At 52.0% G+C, this 18,000-nt stretch overlaps 1 long non-coding RNA gene across 2 annotated transcripts in view; it reads left to right on the plus strand.

Annotated features, from left to right (window-relative positions):
- LOC144367476 (uncharacterized) overlaps nucleotides 1-18,000 on the plus strand; it is a 36,455-nt gene that overhangs the window by 9,529 nt on the left and 8,926 nt on the right. For both annotated transcript variants that reach the window (XR_013426892.1, XR_013426893.1), the window contains exons 2-3: nucleotides 197-8,994; nucleotides 12,764-12,845. This is a non-coding gene — a long non-coding RNA (uncharacterized LOC144367476). The remainder of the gene's footprint in view (nucleotides 1-196; nucleotides 8,995-12,763; nucleotides 12,846-18,000) is intronic.

The following is an 18,000-nucleotide window of genomic DNA, read 5'->3' on the forward strand; positions in this document are numbered from 1 at the left end:
ATCGAAAAGGGCCCTGCGTGATATCCAAGGGGACTTGGTTCTCTCTCCTTGATCACTGGGCTGCTTCTTGCCCATTGGAACCTTCTGGAATGTGCATTCTGGAGATGGTTCCTGTTTGTCTGAGCCCACTCTTTTCAACTCTCTCTCATGCGCTGTTTGAGCTGACGTGGGTGGTAACCATTCCATACTCTTCCAGGCAGTGTCTTCTGCCAGCATCAGTAGGAATCGCTGGACCTGGCGGCCGGAGTCTCACCATTGCCTGTTTCTACCACCTCCTTCTAAACATCCTTCATCCACACCAAGTCCACTCACTGGGGAACGTCCACTGCGTTGGAAAGCCCTGCAGGCCACACCAGATGCATCCATAAGCTAAGTCTCCATTTGTTACTGTTACCAAATCCCCAGCCTCCCTTCCTACTGATTCTCAGTCTCTCCCCTGATCCCCTGATCCCCCTCCCACGAGGGCTTATTCACTTGTTTGTTCATCAAACATTTATGGACCACTGGGTTTTGTAGAGTCTGAGATGAATCAGGCAAACATCATGCCCTCAGGAGGTTCATAGACCAGGGAATAAGATGCATGAACTGAAAATTACCATCTGTGTGATAAGAGCTATAAAAGTGGGAACCCCAGGAGTTATGGGAGGGGAAGAGGGGCTCTGGCCAGGGGTTCAGGGAAGGTCCCCACAGCAAGTGTGATTTTAAGGGCAGAGTATGCAGGGATAGCTAGCAGCAATGGTGGGGTGGGAGAGTGAGTTCCTAGAGCATTTTGTGCCTGTGAGATGTAAGGCTGGGAGATAAGGACGATTCAGATTTGGAGAGTTTGAACTTCATGAAAAGTGTCTGCACAGCAGAAAGGACTTGGACAGAACTTTAGCCGTTCAAAAGCCCTAGAAAACTCCTTTGCCAAGGGGAAATTTTCTCCTCTGGTCTTTGGTCTCTGTTTTGGAGGCCTGATTGGAGGATGTCTTAGTACATTTTGTGTTGCTGTAACAAAAATACTTGAGGATATTTGGTTGGCCCATGATTGTCACAGCTGGAAAATCCAAACAGCATGGTGCCAGTCTTGGTGAGGGCTCCCTGGCTGTGTCACAGCGTGGTGGAGAGGCAGAAAGAGAACTGGCCCCACATGGTGTGACAGGAAGCACCAGAGCTGGCAGGGTCTTGTGATGATGAGAACATAAACCAAAGCAGGGGTGGGAAGCCCAACCCAGAAGGTGCTGACTGAGGATTGACTGCTTGGTCAGATCAGTGGGGTTGTGGGGATCAGCTGAACATGGGGGTGAAGACAACAGCAGACTCTTCGTTGGCTCTAAATTGATGTTGGTGGTTGAGCCTTAGAGAGCTCGGTACCTCAGGTTCCTTCTGCCTTCGAGGGCAGTTCTCCTCCTCTTCCTCCCACCCCACCGTCAATAAAGCTCGCACCGAACCCCTTTCCCAGGTGAGCCCGCCATCTCCTTGGGCTAGGACTCCTGGGAGCCACCAATGTTACCGTGTCCTTTCTCTAAGGCTCTGGGGCTCACCTCCTGCACAAATATTGATTCTTGGCCTGATTAATACTGCTATTTATATTAACAATGCATTTGTTCACCAAAAAAATAATTAGCACAAGAAGGCTGAATATTATTAGGGGCCTCATTAATTTCACCAAGTTTATTTAAGTGACAGCAGGATGTCAAGTCAATAATGAGTACTAATTAATAAACACATCTGAACACCTTGAAGTACACTCGAGTAGGGGCACAGAAACCTAAGTGGGGCATGGGCTGGTTTCTGAGGAGCACAGGGGATACCTCCTTTTTTGAATGGAGGGTCCCAAGTGTGATGACCTAAGGTCTGATGTGCAAGGCAGGTGGCCTTGCTGAGTTATGCAAAGGGCTGACGGCGGCCCGTCTGGGGTCTGAAGAGCTAGCATAAGGCCATCAGTGGCCTGAGACTCTGCCTCCTGACAAGATGTCCCCTCCTCTCACTGAGGAAACATCAAGGACCTGGGTGGCCTTTGGAACCAGACCCTGTTTTGACACAAACCTCACCTTTTAGAAAGGCTGTGGATTGGGCATGAGGGGCTCTATTGGAAGAGCTCGGTGACCTGCAACGTTGGGGGACCTGGAAGTGTCCCCTCTGCTCCCTTTGTGGCCACCTCTGGATAGAGACCAAGTGCGTGGATTCAGTGTGGCACAACCATGGCCATCCTGAGTCTTGGCCACCGTGACTGCCCTGGCATAGCCCTGGCTCTTTCTTCCTGCATAGTCCCCGACAAACTATAAATAGGCAAACTGTGGGCGTGGCGTACAGCGCTTTAGAACATGGCTCTGACTCAGGGATGAGCCTGCCTCTTAGATGGTAGCTCAAGGTGAAGCCATTTCTGCCCTGCCCCCCCCCCCCCATACACACTGTCTTTCTGACCCGAATGGCAGGATCCATCTGTTCCTGCTGCAGCCCAGGACCTGCTCTGCCAGTCCGTCTGCATTTCTGGGCCTGTCTGCCCCTCTCCTGGGTCTCAGGCCACCGGGGCCAGTCCCCACACACTGGGACCAGGCTGTTGCAGAACACCCAGGGCCCCTTTGCTTCCTTGGCTCAGCAGGGACAGGCCTTGAGCCCTCCCAGGCGCCGAGTCTTCCCTGTATGTGCCTCTCACGTTAAAGCTGCTGTTCAGAAGCCCTGGGAATCTGTAATCGCCTCTCAGAGGTGGTTTTATTCCTTTAGCCTCCTCCCCGCTCCCTACTTAGAAGCAGCGGAGTGCTTCCGGAGCTAACACGATTGGCATGTTTAGGCAGAATCCGCTGGCTTCAAACAAAGCAAGCTGTTCTGAGTAGAAAGCCCGGAGCCACCGCAGAGGACACCCGAGCTCCAGCTACAAAGGAGCAGGGCTCTGGGGCATCCCGCCTCTGAGAGCCAGGGGCAGCCCCAGCGCTGGGTCTGGGGCAGCTCCAGCCAGTGGCCCCAGGAAGTGCGAACCTGGCTTTCTAGTGCTGCCTCCACCTTCTGTTTGGTTGTTGGGGAAATTGATCTTTCAGGTATTTTAACTGCATGGGTGGAAATCCACAGGCGCAGTGTTTTGCTAAGACCAAAAGCCTTCAGGGACTGTTTTGGGAGCAAGTCAGAGGCAGACTCCACCCTCCCCAAGGGCCTTCATCTCTGGGCCAGACCTCCGCTGGTGAGGTCTCCTGGACTCCTTGCAGTCACTCTGGGAATTGAGAGCACCCCCATTGTCAGGGTGGGTAAACTGAGACTCAGGCGAGTCTTGGTGGGCATGCCCGGGACGAGTCAGTGGCAGGGGACACTTGTGAGACCCCGATGGTACGCAGGCAGGATGGGGGCTGCCACATAGCTTCTGTGCTGGCCTTTCCTGGTTCCGTTTGCATTCTGGCCCTCCCTCTGTCGGAGAATTAGCGGTATGACATGCTCACTCATGGGGGCCCTGGTGACTAATTGTGAGCCTTGGCATAGAGTGGGGACCAGTCAGTGCTGCTGATTGGATCAAAGAACGATGACCACAGGGGTCCCAAGGTCCAGATGTGTGTTTCTAACAGTAGCCCAGAGGCAACTCCTGCCTAAGGACAGCAAGGGCAGCCTGGCAGCCCACAGTGAGCGTGGGTTGCTGCCCCCCACCCCCACATTGCTGAGAGCCTCTGCCCGCAGCCCTGCACTGGGCTCTGGATGCCTGTGGCCTCTGTCTCCCTCACAGTGGGCATGCAGGGAGGGCAGGTTATCAGTGTTTTCAACAAGAGGAACCTGAGACCCTGACAGGTCTTGCTGAAATTTATACAGGGAGTGAAAAATGAAGCCATATGTCTTCCCCCAATCCCAAAAGCCAACAAACCGACTGTAGGCTGAAAAAATCCCAGTGGAAAGAAAATGAATGTCACACACCTAACCTACCAGGCCCCGGAGCTCCGCAGCACAGAATGCGGTGGAGTGTGTGTGTGCGGTTTCCTTGTGACCGTGGGGTGGACGGGGGCTACAGCTGCCTGTCATCTCCGTAGTATCATTCTCTATACAAATACCCCGGGGAAGCAACCAGGTTCAAAATTGAGAGTCCTGATGTCACTGAACGGGGCTGGCTTGCAAACCATCGGGAAGTGGAAAACTTCTGTGAAACCATTGTGAGTTGTGGACTGCTTGTGCCACAGGGAAGGGACAAGTGATGGGACAGGATGGACCAGAGGACAGGGAGGCAGATTCGCGACCTTGTGGGAAAAGAGACTTCTCTCTGGGGAAAGGTGGGGGTGGAGTGTTTCTAGCCGGGAGGCCTGGATCCAAGCTGGGTGCTGGATCAGACAGGGTACTGGCAGCTCCAGATGATGTACGGAAAGAGAAGGAATCACGGATTTCTACCGGGAAATACGGGGCTGAGAAGCGAGGTCAGGCTGGAAATAAGTCAGGATGAGTTGAGGGCTCGCGTGGTAGCCAAGCTGGGGAGTGTGGTTGGGTTGGTTGGAAGTTAGCAAGATGGCGGCTCCAGCTCAGGAATGAGTGTGGGGGGATCTGCTCTCCGTCTGTGATGTCCTTCTCTTTGCACAGGGCTCAGTCCAAGGGTCTGGACGAAAGGCAGACAGCACACTGCTTGGACCCCTCTCTCCCTGGTTTCTCTGGCTGTCCCAGGCACCTGGGCTTCAGCCTTCTGCACAGACAAATCACATTAAGTAGGTACTTGTGTTGTGACGTCTCCCACAACCTCATACTGACACCAGACACTCCCCCGCCTGAGGGTCTTTTGAGCATGGGAAGATCTTCACTGACACTCAGGATGAACTAAGGGACCCAGGGAGTTTTGCATCTGGGTAGAAAGAAATCCAGTGGCATATTCAGGGCAGGATAGTGGGAGGGCCCACCTCGGATGACAGCAATAAGGGAATTCATTTTTAAATTCATAGAGAATTAAAAAAACCAACAATAAAATTTATAGGAAGTTGGCCAACTTTTTATTATCACCTTGCACCGGCAATGGTAAATCAGTTGTCAGTGAAAACTTCTGTTGGTCTAATTTCCAGGTCATGGTTCCAGTAACTTCTGAGCTTTAATAATGTGATATGTCAATACGTAATCTGCATATTATTATAATTATCATCATCTATTGCTAAACATTGCTTTCTATGAGGAAGTCACATTAGAGAACTCCGGCTTTGGAGTTTGTTGTGGTTAAGATATGACCTGTTCCCCCAAAAGCTCATGTGGCAAGGCAGGAAAGTTCAGAGGTGAAACAGTACAAGAGCCACAACCTAATCAGTGGAGTAATCCATTTGCTGGGTTAATAATTTGAATGGATTACTTAGAGTACTGTAGGTGGGGTGTGGCTGGAGGAAACAGGTGAGGTTGCATGTCCCTGGATTATGTCTTGTCCCGGCTTCTCTCCCCCTCTCTCTGCTTCCTGGCTGCCATGAGCTGAGCAGCTTTCTTCACCATGATGTTGGGCCTCACCTCAGGCCCAGAGCAATGGAGTCGGCCAGCCACAGACTGAGCCTCTGAAATCGTGAGACAAAATGAACTTTTCCTCCTCTGAGTTGTTCTTTCTGGGTATTTTGGTCAGTGTTGAAAGGCTGACTCACTCTGAGGTGGTCTCAACATAGGTAAACTCAGCCGTGTAATGCTTCTGGGCGTTGAGTCCCCAGGCGAGGAGAGAGGCCTCAGGGGAACCCAGCGCAGCCCCTGCCTTGCTCCCGGACTTCCAGCCTCCAGAACCGTGAGAAAGTAATCACGTGGTGTTTGCTCCCCCCAGTCCTGGGTGTTTTGTTACGGCGGCCCGAGCTGACTATTACAAGGTTCCAGGAGCTGTTGGAGGCAGCTGCCAGCTCTGCCAGCTCTGAGCCTGTAGGCAGCTGGCAGGGCTGGGTCCCTGCTGGAATATCAGCTCCAGGAGCACACGCTGGGCCCTCTCTTTCCTGATGCCACTCTACCGACTCTTCATGGGCTGTGGGGCTTCTTCAGCAGACCCTCGTCCCACTTAGGGGCTGGGGAGGTCAGTGAGGGTGAGGAGGCGTCTCAGGAGAGAGAACAGGGTGAGGTCAGGGGCATGGCAGGAAAGCTGAGGGCATCTCAGGGGAGTGTTTAAGAGTCTGGACGGGCCAGAGCCCGGCTCTGAATCCAGTGAATCCCAGGCCTCCTGCCCTTTGGGGTCCCATTGGGGCCTCCCCTTTCCACCTGCAAATCTGTGTGAGGCTGGGTTTTCTAAAGACAATTTAACCAAAATAATGTTTTACAGATTGGGTCAAGAAACAGAGACGGGAACCTGGCTGCCCTCCACCAAGCTAGACACCAGAGACTCTCAAAACTCAAGCAAGGTTGCTCCTCTCACCCGGTTTCTGTTGGAAAACATGGCTGGTCTGTAGGGAATGCATTATTGATGTGATCATGCCATGGCTCATTGCTATTGAGTTAATAAATACCCTTCAAATGAATGTCTTGATCTACAGTGTGGTGCACATCCAAGTTACCACCCACAAAAACAGGAGCGTCTTGGGGTCTTCGATAATTTTTAAAGGTGTAAAGAGACCAAAGATGTCTGAGGACTGTTCAGCTGAAATACAGATGATATGTCGCTAGGGGACCAAGGGAGGTTCTGAAACGTGAGTCGGGGACTCGTGGCCGGCTGCGTGGATGCCACAGCAATCTTGCACTGCTTTAGGTGGGTAGAAGGGGTCACCCAGAGTTTCCACACAAGGAAATGATTTGAAGGGAGCTGAGTTTCAGGAAAAAGTGGTGGGGACACAAGCAGAGAGAGGGGCCAACTCCTTAGTACAGGCAGGACAGGAAGAGACCAGGGCCCACCAGGACAGGTCCTCTTGGTGGCTCCAGGGCAGCAGAGCTCAATGCCAGGAAGTCTGTGGGGTCTGAGAGGGCAGGCCCCTGCTACCAGCTTCCAGCTCTAAGCTAGAGTTTTGAGGATTCCTGAAGGGAATCCTGGGAAGAAGTTCCCATGAAGAGTGGATGTCTGCTGTCCCCTGGTTTAGGGATAGAAGTCCAGCTCCCAGGAAAGGGAAGCTCCGGGCCTGGAAGGAACAGAGTCATTGAGAACAGGAAAGAGAAGGAACGAAGGTGTTTTGTGTCTGTTAGCACCTAACCCGTTGGATTGCCGAGAGGGTATGTCCGGTCACACGCAAGAGTTTAGAGTGATTGCTTTTGGCCTGAAGTCAGTTATTGAGTGACCAAGAGAAGATTTAAGTCCTGACTCTTGGTTATTGAAGTTGAGAGGTTTTGCCCTGGGATGCCTTTCTCTCTGCTTTCAGGGAGATGAGCCGAACAGGAACACAGGACAAAACCAGGCAGGTCTTGCAGCGAGTGCAGAGAGGCAAATCCAGTGGAGATGTACTAACTGTAGGTCGACCCCAAGGTGACAGTAGGGTGCTCCAATCTGTGTCTGCTCAGGAGGTGGCAGGGGAACCTAAGCAGAGGGGTAAGGAGGGCTGACTGGCTGTCCCGGGGCACGCCTGGTGTTCTGGACTGAGCGCAGTTCCCCACGATTCCTGCCTGCCCTGCAGCCGAGGCTGTCCTCTCTCGCTCTTCCTCTAAGCCGCCAGGCCCTGTTCTCATTCTTCAGGCTCTGCTGTGGGAGACTTGATGGCACCAGGTTCTCAAGGTCCCTTTAGGTCAGGCCCAGGGTTCTGTACATGCATCCTGATAATCAGCTTGTGCAGAGACAGGGAAGTTGCTGTCTCATGGCTTGATCAGGAACAAGGCGCCACCCTGGACATCCACCACTGTGAGCAGAGGTGCATGTCTGGCTGCCTGCTGGACATTGTGTCCAGGTGTTTCATGTCTCAGATTGCACACTTCTAAAGGGAAGCCCTGGCCACCCCATTCTGTTCACCTCCATTGCCCTCTGTGAACACCCAAGTCCATAGGCTACCTGCCCAGCCCTCCCCATCTCCATGCACCTACTGCTTGAAGCCAACTTATCCTGCCCTCATGGCCATACCCCTCAGCAGCAGGTCCTGCAGGGTCTGTCTCCATGGGCAGCTCCTTGTGCCTCTGACTCCCCTGTGGCTGCCATTGCACTCATTCAGATTCCCTCACATCTCAGTTACTTCACAACAGTGGTACCCCCACTGGTTTTCCTGTCTCTGATCTTGTCCCTGTCAGACCTGTTTTGTCACATGGATGAGCCTCTTAGAATAGGAATTAGATTGCACCAGTGCTTTGCTTCAAACCATTCTAAGGCACTTACAGCATCCTGTCAAACAGCTTGCCCAGCCTGCGGGCACTTGAGGCCTCCTTCGGTGCAGCCTCCCTCCTCTCCTGGCCTTGCTCTCTTTTCTCCAGCCCCGGAGCCTCCTGGTGTTGACTCCTCACATTCCTTCCACACACACGTGCAGAGCTCCCTGACTTACAGGGGTTTGACTTAATGGTTTTTCAACTGTTCAATGTTGCAAAAGCAACACACAAATAGAAACTGTACTTGGAGCCTGGGATCTGATCTTTCCCCAGGCTGCCCGCGTGGCACGAGGCTCTCTGGTCACGTGAGCCATGGCTCCAGTTGGCCGCGGTGGAGATCAGACTCTGGAGGCTCCAGGACTGCTGTGTGGCTCTGCCGCGGGGCTCAGTAGGTCGGTGTCTCTGGGGCGTGCCCAGCTTGCAGTGGGTGCACCAGGCTTCATGCCAAGGTGAGCTGAAGAGCACCTGCCTCTGAATTTGTGGTTCTCTTTGCCTAGAACCTTCTCACCTTCATTTTTTAAAATGGCGACTTCTTCTTCACATCTTAGACTCGGTTCCAATATTCCTTCCTCAAGGTGGTCTTCCGACCAACATTCTCAAAATGCCCATGCCCCCCTCAGTTATTCCCTATCATCCCACCAAAGCCATTTCTTTCTAGTTTTTCATCACCTGGAATTATCTATTTATGTTGCAGGGTCTGTTTTCCACCCCAAAACTGGAGTGTACGTTCTTTGACTGGAAGGACTTTCCATGTGTCTGGTGCCCTCCATGGTCTCCGACACACAGCCAACAGTGCCATGAATACTTGTGGAAATAATGAGCCCATAGAAGAATGAATCAAAGGTAAGTAGCTTGTCGTGAGTTGTGATTTGAGTGGCAGTCTCTGATTGTCCAGTGTCAGGACCACACCTGGGCTGGGAACTCCTTGTGCAAAGGCAGGAGGTGAGACTGCCCAGTTGTTGCAGTGATGCCCTGTTCAAAGGAGGTTCTGTGCTTGCCCCAGGACTGTCAGTCTTGGCCCTGAGTTCAGACACCAGCTGCCAGGGGTAGAGAATTATGAGCACAAAAAAGGTAATTATAACTGGGCTTTGTCCTTCAGCCTGCTTGCTTTGAAGAAACTCTCTCACAGAAAACCCCTTTGATGCTAAAGCCTATATACAGTGATGTGCTGAGCTGACTCTGGGTGGTTCATCCCTCATCAGAGGATGAAGAACCATGGGCCCCAGCTTTTTCTCTCTTTGTGTGCCTGTCTCTTCTTCATCCCCCATCGCCCCCTGCTGGTTTCTGCAGGTTGCCGCAGGGCAGAGCAGGGCACTGCAGGGGTCTAGAGGGACTTGGGAAGCTGAGCTTCCAGGCTGTTCTGCAGGACCTGGGAGCCTCAGGCTGCCCACCTGTCCTTCTGGGCAAGTTTCACTGGGTCTGAAACCTGGAGAGGGCAGGCCCAGCTGCAGAGCTCAGAGCACAGGCAGGCAGGGGCAGCAGTTTGATCTGCACTATTTTTCTGGTAGCTTCTCTGCTTCATGTCAATTCTGGTGGGCAGCTTGGTGGTAGACAAGCCCCTTCTTCCTTCATTCTCAATCTGTCTCCCCCCACCCGAGGCACCTCCAACTGTTAGCTCGTGAGAAGCTCAGAGGGAAGTACCTTCTGGAGGATTCTCTGAGGTCAGACGCCAGCTCTGCTTCCTGCTCCAGGTTCTGACAGAACTTTCCTCCAATGTGACGTCAGACACCCCTCACCAGTTTTAGGAACCAAAACACCTTCAAGGGGCATCTGTCGGTCCAAAGGGATTGCAAGAAGCACCTGGAAAGTTGTTTTCCAGATCATGTGAGTCTAGAAACCTCTGACAATGACCTTGGGGAGACCCAGGCTCTGGCCACCAAGGGCAAAGCTTGCCTGACCCCCCTGGTGTGAGCACCCTTCCACCGTGCGTGGCAAGTGTGAAGTCGGGGCTCCCAGGAAGGAGGAGCAGGGCAGGTGGAGGGCCTGGCTTCTCCTCTCGGTGGCTTTTCTCTGGTTCTGTTCTTAGCTGTCCTTCAGGATCTGCCCAGAGTCCACTTAATGAGCAGCACACGGCCTCCCCAGCCGGAGCTCAAGTTTCCTTTCGCCTCTGGCAATTTCACCTGCTGGGTTCCCCTGGCTGCAGCCCAGGTAGGAACTAGTGTAAGTCAGAAAAGTTTAATTGGGCCCCAAATGTGATTAACCAAGACCCGCTTAAATATGCTGTGCTGGTGTTTGGCATGCCACAAATTCTAGCATTACCCAGGGGGTCCTAAAAACCATTCTGCTTTTAATGTTCCTTGCCTGGTTTACTCGAGTTGGAATTTAAATCAAAGGGTAACATCTATATTGGGGATAACTTTATAGTTTATCTTAATATAATGGTTAATAAATGTCATGTTTTAAAGGGACTTTTTAAAAACAATGGTTTTAACAGTGTTATATATTTTTAAGGGGATCTGGGAAGTGGTTGACTAAATCTGATACAATGTAATTTTAGACATTATAAAAATAGAACTGCAAGAATGGGAAAGATAAGACTCAAGGGCCCTGAACCAGAGCCCATTCAAATATTGGGAGGTTTGCAGAAATCAAAACAGAGCCTCCTATGTCCTCCCACTGAGCTCCTCACACAACTCATTGACAACAGGGTCTGTCACCTTTAAACCGGAGAGAAGTGGAAGATGGACTCAGGAGCCTTCAACAAACCACAATATCTAGTGTAGCTTTTGGAACAAGACCCTTTTCTGACTTGGTCACATGACATAGAGGGAGACTCCAGTAGCCAGAACAGGGGAAACAGCATGTGGAGGTGTTCTAGTCTGTTTTCTGTTCCTATAACAAAATGCCTGAGGCTGGGTAACTTATACCAATCAAAATTTATTTGGTTTATGATTTGGAGGCTGGGAAGTCCAAAACGTGGCTCTGAACCTGGCGAGGGCCTTCGTGTGGCATTATGGCGGGGGTGGGGGGTGGGGGGGGCGTCTCATAGAGAGACATGGCATGGGTGCCGGGTTGGGTCTCTCTTTTCCTACAGAGGATGTCATGCGGGCTCCACCCTCATGACCTCATCTGATCCTAAGTACCTTCCAAAGACCCCACCTCCAAAGGCAATAAACATATGCATTTGGAGATGAATGTCTAGTATGTGAGTCTTGGAGGACAGGTTCAGGCCACAGCATTGGCCGCAACCCCTGATCCTGCCTGTGCCTCTGAGGTGACCCCACAGGGCTTGCTGTTCTTCATCTGTGAAAGGAGGGGTTGTGCTGAGACAGCCTCTTGTGATTTCTGGCTTTGAGATTTCACTTCCTTGACCTCCCGTGGCACTTTGTCCTTGTGGGGCCTGCGGTGCTCAATCTGGGCAAGAAAGCCGCTGAGTCAGGTGGAGAGACTCCACCTGCTCTTGAAGAGTCCCCGTCCCGGTCTGTAGGAAGCACCCTGGAGTTTAGTGAGACTCCCCCATCCTTGATTTCTCCTGCCAGTAATTTCCCATCCACTGGCTGTCACCTGGGTGCTTGGCTATTAATCCCCCGAGGTCTTGCAGTGTTTGGAGTTGACAAAGGTCTCTGTTTCCTACTCAGTGCCCCATTGCAGGGGACTTGGGTGAAGCCTTCCTGGACATTTTAAGCATTGAATCGTCTCTGTGGTTAACAGTTGGGGTGTCTGTGACTTGGATTGCATCAGCTCTGGACCCCTGACTGTCTCACCGGGGCCCCAGGCACGCACCGAGGCCTTTGTGTTCACCCTCGACTGGCGGATTGGCGATCCGTGGCTGAGGCCAGCTCCTGGCAGCATCCATTTCTCTGGACAGCCGTCTGCTGAAGCAAGGGAAGGCGTCGTTCCTAAATCTGAGCACAGAGGCTGGGTTGCAAACGCCAGGCAGGCAGAGGCAGGGCTGGAGCCTCAGGTCTGTCGGTGTGGAAGGGCCCGGGTAAGATCCTGGGGTCTTCCGCTGGCTGAAGACCCTTCCTTGCCCCCGCCGTGAACTCACTAAGGAGGGCTGGACACTTCAGTGGCTTCTTTGGAAAACCTAGATCTCCCTGAACTGGCTCCTCGAAAACCTCTCTCTACCCTTCACTTGGGTCTCTTCCTCTTTCTTATCACCTCAGTCTTCCCTTCAGTCCTCTTGAATCCTGATGTCACCCTTCAAACCTCTACCTCCCCGTCTTGCCCCCACAAGACCTTTCTCCCCCCGCTCCAGCCCCCTCCAAGCCCTGCAGCCACTAGAACTTTTGCCACCCCCCCCCCCCGGCCACTGAGACCTCTTAAAGGACTCAGGAACCCCCGAATCCCACCCCAAAACAACTACAATCAGGCAAATGAAAATCTCAAAAGCTTCCTCCAGCCCAGTGCTGTGGCACATGCCTGTGATCCCAGCTACTCGGGAGGCTGAGGCAGGAGGATTGCAAGGTCAAGGCCAGCCTCTGCAACTTAGTGAGACCATGTCTCAAAATAAAAAGTAAAAAGGGCTGGGGATGTGGCTCAGTGGTAAAGCACCCAGGTGACAGGTTCAGGCCCTGGTACAAAAAACAAAACCAAAAAAACCCCAAATCCCCAAAACCCCCAAATCCTCCTCAGCAAATGTTGGTAAAACCCTCTATCCTCTCTGGCCCAGGTGAACTATGCACCAGTCAGGAACACGATTTGGACAACTTTAGGAAGAGGACCAGGGAGGAACCCTGTCACTCATGTAACCAGTGAGTTTTATATGACTGTGTTTACCCAACTCCTGGCTGACGTCCTGTGGGCTGTTCGGGTCGGAACTGTGTGCCCTCCGTCGCTGTCTGTCCTGCACTCACATGTGTCCTGCTCTGCACCACGCCCACGGCGTCCTTCTGTCTTGATTCCCTGTGTGGCCCTTCGCGGACCCAGGTTCTGTGTGAGCTCCGTCCCGAGGAACTGGGAGTTAGGGCCCTGCCTGTTTCTTTTGGTGGGGGACACAGTTCGACCCTTAACACCCCGACTCTTGGTACCCCCTCTGGATCACTGCGCCCACTTCCTCTGGCTGGTCACAGGATGAGGTCCGTCTCAGCCTTGCTCATCTCTGATCCTCGCATTCAAGGTCGTGTTGACCCCTGCTGGCTCCTGACTGCCGCTCCCCAGTGCAGCCCTGGAGTCCCTGGGCGGGGCTAGCTTCTCCTCCAGGGCCCGGAGGGAGTCTCGAAGGTAAGGTTCTCAGCTTGTTCCCACGAGCAGTATTTTGTGAATCCTGCAGAAGCAGCCACCGCGTCGTCATCGATGCATGTAATTGCTCCTCCTTGCGGTGAGGGTACAAGCCACGTCATCCCCTCTGGAGCGCGAGACTGTGTAGGTGGCACAGTGTAGGGTGACGTACACTCGATGGCACTCGGGAGGACATGGATATCCTACGACACCCAGCTGGTAAGTGTCGTGTAGGTCCGGCATTAAAGAGGAACACGTTCTCAGTTGCAGGTGCTGAGGATGGACACAGGAAGCCCCGATAGCTGTGGAAATACTGGACCATCTTTTCAGGGACACTCCTCAGATCTCTGGTGCCCAAAAATGTGTCTGAAACTCTCTCTAGAGGTCCGCTGCCACTGGAGTTGGTCACAACGCTCGCAGCTTCTGTTTCTAAGGGCTGAGAATGACCAGCAGCTGGGCACAGTGGGGGTGGGGCTGTGACCAATGAGAAGGACTTGGGGGCCTTTCCAAAGCCAGCCTCTGTTTCCAGAAAAGAACAAAACACTGGCCAGAAAGCACGTGCCACTGGCCGACTGGACACCAGGAGCTGGGTGAGTGGGCTGTGTCCCAGCCTCTTTGCTAAATGCCATCTCAGAGGGGGTGGCACGGCTCTCAGTCCAGCCCAGGGGTGTTCAGTCTTCCTTCCTGCAAATGCGATAGGAGACGTCAACTCTTCATCATGCTAGAGGCACACAGAGGACCAGGAGCAGAATATGAGTCCGGAATTCAGGAGCTGCGCACACAAAGGACCAAGAAAGAGGAGAGACGAGATGTGGGCCAGGTGAAGATGGGCACAGATTTTGGAAGGGACGTGGCTGCTGCTTTAGCCCTGGGTGCTCACTGCACGTGGAGGGATCGGGCAAGATATCCCACAGCTGTCTGCTTCCGACCAGAAGAGCCCGTCATCGGGACCCAGATGAGCTGGAGCATCTATTGCTATAGCACACGAGGCAGCCACATTTGCTCAACAGGGAAAAGATGGGAAGAAGTGGCCTTTCCTGCAGGACAGAGGTGTCAATGAAGAACTCTGGGGAAGGTGCGTTTCCATGCGCTGCTGCAAAACGCCTGCACAGGGGCGGTCCTCCTGCCGAGCCTGCTCAGTGGCACTACCCCTAAAGCTGAGCGCCGATGGGAACCTCCTTAGCCTCCTAATTCGAGCTCACCTGCGCTGCCTTCCTCAGCTGATCCTACCCTCTGCCCTGCTGCTGACCCCACTGGACGTTCATGGTCAAGACCTTGGTGGATCCCTTGGGCTCTGGGGGATTCATTTTCAAATTTGGCATCTGTGTTAGCTTTCCATCACTATCATGAATACCTGGAAGAAATCAGCTGTTAAAGATCCGGGGTTTCTTTTGGCTCAGTCTCCGAGGTGTTGGGCCATGGTGACTTGGGCTTGTGTGGACAGCACGTGGTGGCAGGAAGCTCTTGGCAGAGGAGGGCTGCTTGCTTCATGGTGGCTGAGAAGCAGAGAGAGGGGAAATGGGCACACGCCATGGACTTAACTTTCTCCAAGGGAGCCCCACCTCTTAAAAAGTCACACCACCTCCCAGCAGGGCCATAGGCTGGGGACCAAGCCTGTAATGCATGCGACTTTGGCAGACACTTCGGATTCAGACTACGCAGCGTCCACTGGGCTTTTATTTCCAATCCTTGGTCTGTAGCTTTAAGAACACTCAGGACTGTACTGCTGGCGGCCCCAAGACCCCCCCTTCCTGTGTAACCCCACCCTGCCCCACCCAGCTGCCCTGTCTGCCCTTGGAAAGAGTCAACACTGACCGCTACAGAGAGGAGGGTTGGGAGGAACCTGGGCCCTTCATTCCATTGTTGAACCGCTGGCCAGACTTGCAGATTTATTTCTGAGCACAGTAATCAATTTCCTCGTTTTATGAAGGCAGTTTAAATCAGGCCTGTCTGTTGTGTATGCGCTGCCCAAGTCCTGGGGTCTGACTCCCAGGAGGAGTGTGGTGCTAACCGAGTCCTAAGTCTGACTCCCAGGGAGGAGTGGTGATTGGTCAGCTCCCACAGCCCCAGCTGCTCGTCCCACATGGGACTGGCTTGGAAAGGGGTTGAGGAGGAAAGGAGGAGAAGAGGAGAGGAAGTTCAGGGAACAGGTTTCTCACTCTGGGGAGGGACAGAAGGTCACAATGCTATCACCCAGGACAAGCTGCCTAGGAGACACGCATCCCATGTTATGGCTTAGATATTAGGTGCCCCACAGAAGCTCACAAGTGCAAGAAGGTTTGGAGGTGAAATGATTGGCTTATGAGAGTCTCAACCCCGGGCACTGAGTTATCCCCAGATAGGGATTAACTGGGTGGTGACTGTAGGCGGGTGAGGAGTGGCTGGAGGACCTGGGTCACTGGGGGTGTGCCCTTGGGGTACACAGTTTGGCAGTTTGTCTCTGCCTCTTGGCAATGTCTCGAGCACCTTCTCCCAATACACCCTTCCGCCATGATGTTCTGCCTCACCTTGAGCCCAAGGAAGGGAACCAACTGTTCACGGACTGAGATCTCTTAAACCCTGAGCCCAAATAAACTTTTCCTCCTATAATTGCTCTTGGAAGGTCTTTTGGTGACAGTGGCAAAAGGCCGACTGAAAGACCCCACCAGGATGAGAGGATAAAGGAAGAGCAAGCCAGGGAGACCTGGGAATTGCCTGGGAAGCTGTTGGGCTTCTCCTTCTGCCCTCTGGGAGATGCCAGTTGGATCTATGCCTCCATTGGGGTCTTAATAAGAGAGACAATCAAGGCTGAACAAGAGCGGACTTGTTGTTTTATAAGGGAATAAAATTGGCATCTCCATCGCCCGTCCTGTTGGATGGTGTGCCGTTCACCAGACCTGCTCTTTGCAGAAGCTGTTAGCCTGTGGCATTGTTCCATGGGACACTGTACAGCAGGGTGTTTTGTGCATCTAGACCACACCAAGATATAAGTAAGCAAATGAATAAGTGAAACTCTGAATAGAAAGACATCTGTTCATTTCCTGTAGATGCTGCTGTGAAAGAAAATTATCCTGACGCTTGTTTAGAATGGCTAGGAAGACATCCAAAGATGACAGCCACCAGGATCAGGTCAACTCTGAATTCAATAAGGCTGAGTGGATGTCACCTTCAAGGAGCAGGGTGACGCATCAGTGCATGGACATTATCAAGAGGAGGCATCCAGGATTGGGAATTCTTGCTAAACACAGGCCAAGGTCTTAACTACCAAAGGTGGAGGATAAGAAACTTGATCAAATATCAAGAGTGGTCAGACAGGGAGGGTCAGGGGAGCCTCACTAATGTGACTTAGCAGAATTCTTCACTCTGCTAACAGGGCAGGACGGACATGGACGGCCAAGGTGAGGGCCAGTTAAGAAAAGAGCTGGTCAGTCCTTCTTGCTCAAGAAGAAAGAAAGCTTTTTCTTTCTTCTGAAGAATACAAATCCTTGTCTTCTTTGGCTGTCTCTCCCTCCTTCAGGACCAGCTGAACCATCTGCTGGGACTTGTGGGTAGAGGACGTTTGCTGATTTGCTGGGTGATGAAAACCATCAGGTTTAATGATGGGGCTTTATCCGTTGGGCTTTTCAGGTCAAGGTCACTTCCTAGAGCAGGCTGTGGATGATGCTGGAGTTGAGCATTGTCCTGGGACGCCCACCCAGCATAGCTCCAGGTGTGTGGGTGGCCCACACGGGATCTGCTGGGTTGATCCCTCCTTTGACTTCAAGTTACCCATGTTCCCCTTGCAGAGTTCCTGTAGATCTCATATTTTCTTTGGATCTCAGCGGAAAAGTCAACTGCAAGACAAGCTTCCTAGGAAGGACTGCAGGCCACATTTCAGTCGTGGGCAGTGGCAAGTCAGGAGAGGAGGAGAAAAGTCGAGAATGTTAATTCAGAGAGCTGTGGGCAGATACTGAAGGGAATTCGAAGGACAGAAAATTGATTTGGTAAAAATTATCCAAATGTGCCCGAGGGAAACACCCCCTTGGAGAGGCGAGAATACTCAGTCCTCCTAGATAATCAAAGACGTGATGAAGTCTAAGAACAGGAAATGATTCTAAGAAGTCACAGAAACTTTGTTTCTTAAGCAGATTAATCAAAGGTGGAAAAAAAAAAACTTAAGATCTGTTATCAAGAGTAGATCAGGGGCCCAAGAGAACTTTGTCATTTTAATGGAAAGAAAATAAAAATCCAGTTTTGTTTCAGTATTGACAGTACAACTCATAAAAAACAACAAATCCATCTGCTTTTAGTGAGCTTTGAGCAGGTAGGATTCACTTTTCGAGGTTTTCGGCAAACCTTCTTACATCTTTCTATATGCTCCAAAATGGCAAGTTTTCATAAAGGTTTTGGGATTTGCTAATTATGGTTGAAAAGTCCATCATAAAACTTTTATTCCGCCTACGTCAACCTCCTATACCTGGTGACTTAGAAGACGGCTGTTTCACTAAACCAACATTCAGCTAATTGTAGTTATTAAAGATCCACCCAAATTATGTGAACTCAACAAGAGCTGGGGTTGGTTTCTACGTATCTGAGAGTTTTAGAAATAAGCACTTGTTTGGCTCTAATCCGTCCTAGCTGGTGTCCTTGTGAAAAGGCATGAAGACCCCAAGAGAGGACAACCCTGGGGCCAAATTGAGGCAGATACAAGTCGAAGAAGGTCAACCACGG

The sequence above is a fragment of the Ictidomys tridecemlineatus genome, chromosome 10, assembly GCF_052094955.1.
Source record: "Ictidomys tridecemlineatus isolate mIctTri1 chromosome 10, mIctTri1.hap1, whole genome shotgun sequence".
NCBI classification, from domain to species: domain Eukaryota; kingdom Metazoa; phylum Chordata; class Mammalia; order Rodentia; family Sciuridae; genus Ictidomys; species Ictidomys tridecemlineatus.